Source organism: Harpia harpyja, chromosome W (genome assembly GCF_026419915.1).
Source record: "Harpia harpyja isolate bHarHar1 chromosome W, bHarHar1 primary haplotype, whole genome shotgun sequence".
In the NCBI taxonomy this organism is placed as follows: Eukaryota; Metazoa; Chordata; class Aves; order Accipitriformes; family Accipitridae; genus Harpia; species Harpia harpyja.
Genome location: NC_068968.1, coordinates 1703964 through 1707828, shown reverse-complemented (window position 1 = coordinate 1707828; position 3865 = coordinate 1703964). Strand labels below are relative to the sequence as shown.

The window sequence follows — 3865 nt, the reverse complement described above, 5'->3', positions numbered from 1 at the left end:
TTGTTTTTCGACAAGTAATAACATGCTGTATTGCCCTTTGCAAAAACCTATGAACACAGCTAATTAAACACGGCAAAAGCAACATTATACCTAATAAAATACATAAGAATAAAAGACTGTTCAGGTAATGCCAATGACACACAAAAAGAGGTTTGATTAATAGCTTTTGTCAGTGTCACCCAAACATTATTACTGTCCCACGGTGTTAAATGATATGGATCAATCACTGGTGCCACTGTCATACTGCTTACTACAGTCAGCGTGTTCCATATCAATCTCAGCATAAGGTTTCGTCCATTTAGTTGGAATCCACTTTGGCCCATTTTCTGTAATGACACAAGCATAACCTTGGCCCCACGTTATTACTTTAAAAGGTCCCTCCCATTGCTGACGCTCAATATTTTTAACCCAGACTTTCCACCCATTATCAATATTTTGAATCCCACTATTCATTGTTTGAAAATGCCGAACTACAGGGGGGACAACTGACTCTCCACGCAGGGTCAAAAAATTAATCACATATATTGCTTTCATGAGTCTATTTGAAGGAGGTTCCCCTAATTCCCCCTTTTTTTGTTTTTCCAAAAAGTCTTTTAATACTTTATGAGTACGTTTGATTATAGCTTGACCTGTGGGAGAATGAGGAATGCCGGTAATATGAGTAACTCCCCATTGCTGAAAAAATTCCTGAGTCCGTTGTGCTATAAAACATGGTCAATTATCTGTTTTTGTCTGGGCCGGGACACCCATTACTGCAAATGCTTGTCATAAGTGTGTTTGTAGATGTCGACTTGTTTCGCCCACAAGTGCTGTGGCCCATATCATCAAGGAATATGTATCAACAGAAACATGAACATAACACAATTTTCCAAAAGCTGGTACATGAGTCACATCAGTCTGCCACAATTGCAAGGATTGCAGACCCCTAGGATTTACAGCGCCATCTCCGTGCCCAGATAATTTCTGGCACTCAGCACAGGATTGAATGATGGCTTTGGCATCTGCTATAGAAATTTGAAACTGTTTGGCTAATACTTTCGCTGGTTGGTGGAAAAAACTATGAGCTCCACGTGCCTGTAGAAGTTTATTGGGGGGTGGCCCAGTCCATACAGGATTAGCTAGTAAATCAGCTCGTTTATTCCCTTCTGTGATCCATCCAGGCAAACTGGTGTGACTTCGCACATGCATTATATAATAACACTTTGTCCGTTGGTTTAACAGAAATAGCAACATCTTAAATTTTTCAAACAATGTGATGTTATCAATTTCTTTCAAATAAGCCCGTCTCAAGCGTTTTACTACATCTACCACATATAAAGAATCAGCAATAATATTGACCTCAACATCCTGCCACTTTTTAAATACTTCTATTACAGCTTGAAGTTCCACCACTTGGGGGGAGCCTTCACATGAGACAATGTGATTTTTCCATACCTGACCTTCTTTCCAAACTACTACTGCCTTTCCTGTTTTTCCACTGCCATCCGTAAATACTGTAGGACCATCAGTAGGTAACTCTGCACACAATTCTTTTTCTTCTAGTTGTATATTTTGTAGCAAGGTAAACATTTTGTGTGCAGGAAGATGAATATCTATCTTTCCTTCGAAATCTGCAAAAGCAATTTGTAAAGTTAGACTATTCTGTAGACACCATTGTAAATATCCTTGAGTTAAAGGAACGACAGTCGTGTGTGGTTCTTGTCCACAAATCTCAATAATCCGACGTCTCCCCTTTATAATTAATTCTGAAATCATTTCAGTCCGAGAAAATATGGTTTTTTGGGCCTGGTGAGCTAAAAAGATCCATTCTATTATTAACAAGTCTTTGTGACTTCCCTCCCATTGATATATGATCCCGAGGGGTTGTTTTTCTCGGTTTAAAATGCTAAGATTAATGTCAAGATTTTCTTTAATTCTAAAAGCCTGACTCTGGGATATTAGATCTGCTATCTTTTGTAATGCTTGTTTACCTTGAGGGGTCAATTGTCGAGGTGCCGTTAAGGTAGAGTCACCTCGTAACATTTCAAATAAAGGGGTCAGAAGCTCATTATCTATTCCCAACAGTGTTCGAACCCAATTGATTGTCCCCAGTAATTTTTGCACATCATTCAATGTTTCAATCTTGTCTGTAATTTCCAGTTTTTGTGGAACTATAGTTTTTTCTAAAATCTTCCAACCTAAATATTTCCATGGTTGCATTTTTTGTACCTTTTCTGGTGCTATTTTTAAACCAAAATCAGACAATTGTGTAGTCAATTCTTTGAGCTTTTTGGATAACTCTCTTTTCCCTGCTATCAAGGTATCTTCCATATAGTGATAAGTAATCAAGTCTGGATTTTGTTGTCTAAACCCTTTTAGAGCTTGGGATACATAGGATTGGCATATGGTTGGAGAATTTTTCATTCCTTGTGGCAGAACTACCCAATGATAACATTCCATGGGTTCCTGTTTGTTTATGGTGGGGATAGAAAAGGCAAATTTTTCTGCATCTTTCGGGTCTAAATATATTGTAAAGAAACAATCCTTTAAATCAATAATCAAAATGTTCCATCCTTGTGGAATCATAGTAGGCGTGGGTAACCCTAATTGAAGGGCTCCCATATTTTCCATTACTTCATTTATTTTTCTTAAATCATGCAATAGTCTCCATTTCCCAGATTTTTTTGGAATGACAAAAACTGGTGTATTCCAAGGGCTCGTGGTATTCACCAAGTGCCCTTGTTCCAATTGCTCCTGTAGTAACTGTTTCAAGATGGCGACCTTAGATTCAGTCAGCAGCCATTGATCTACCCAAATCGGTTCCTCTGTTTTCCATTTCAGTTTTAGGCATGGTCGCCCGTCAATGGCCGCGCCACAACATTGTCTCCTGTACTAAGCACACATCCCATTTGACTTAATGCATCCCTGCCTATCAGGTTCATAGGGATATTGGTTACATAAGGTTTGATATAAGAAACTGAATTTTGACAAATCAATTGAATCATATATTTGCTTTGTCGAGTTTTTGATAATCCTCCCACACCGAACAGTTTCGAATCCATCTCAGAAAGCTCCCAAGTAACAGGCCAGTCCTCCCACGACAGAACTGTTACATCTGCTCCAGTATCCACTAATGCTTGTAATTTTATTTTTTCTGGCCTGTTCTTTGCATTTTGTAACTCTGCTGATATACTAGGTTTTGTTTTATTGATCTCCATTGACCACATAATTTGAGCTTCTAATCCCGTAGATCCAAACCCTGCATTGCCACGCTGTTGATTAACCTTACATGGTACATTTGCTTTAAAAGGGACTAGCTGTGCAATTCTGCTTCCTTCCTGTATCGATACTGGTGGAGACGGCATCCAAATCATAGCATAAATGCGGCCTGTGTAGTCCGCATCAATCACCCCGGGAAGCACAAAAATTCCTTGTAATGTTATACTAGACCGTCCCAACAACAGGGCACTAAGCCCATTATCCAATGGTCCTTGTGCGTTTACTGGCACACGGTGTACCTGAGAGTTCCATAGTAGAATGGTTTCTATTGTTGAGACATCCACTCCGGCACTTCCAGCTGTTCGGCACTTCCAGCTGTTCGGGCTGGCAATTCTGCCAGACATCCTTCTTGGCGCCGTTCTGGGATCCTTTCGGAGCCGTTGGGGTCGTCGCACCGCTCCTCGCACTCTTCTTGTAGTTTCCCGGCGATGGGGTACCTCGAGGTGGCAGAGCTACACCTTCATTTGTGAAACGAGATCTACATTGGTTAGCATAATGTCTCCCTTTATGACAACAAGGGCATATATTAGGCCCAGCTTCCACTTTGTTTCGCCCTTCTTTACACTGAAATTGCAAATGTCCCGGTTGTCCACATTTATAGCATTTC

General features: G+C 40.1%; 1 long non-coding RNA gene across 1 annotated transcript; it reads right to left on the bottom strand.

Annotated features, from left to right (window-relative positions):
• Nucleotides 1–263: 263 nt before the first annotated feature.
• LOC128136147 (uncharacterized) lies at nt 264–3564 on the bottom strand. Its single transcript, XR_008233275.1, has 3 exons — nt 3498–3564; nt 1435–1610; nt 264–326 (listed from the first exon to the last, which is right to left on the bottom strand). It is a non-coding gene; the product is annotated as an uncharacterized LOC128136147 (long non-coding RNA).
• Nucleotides 3565–3865: the final 301 nt, after the last annotated feature.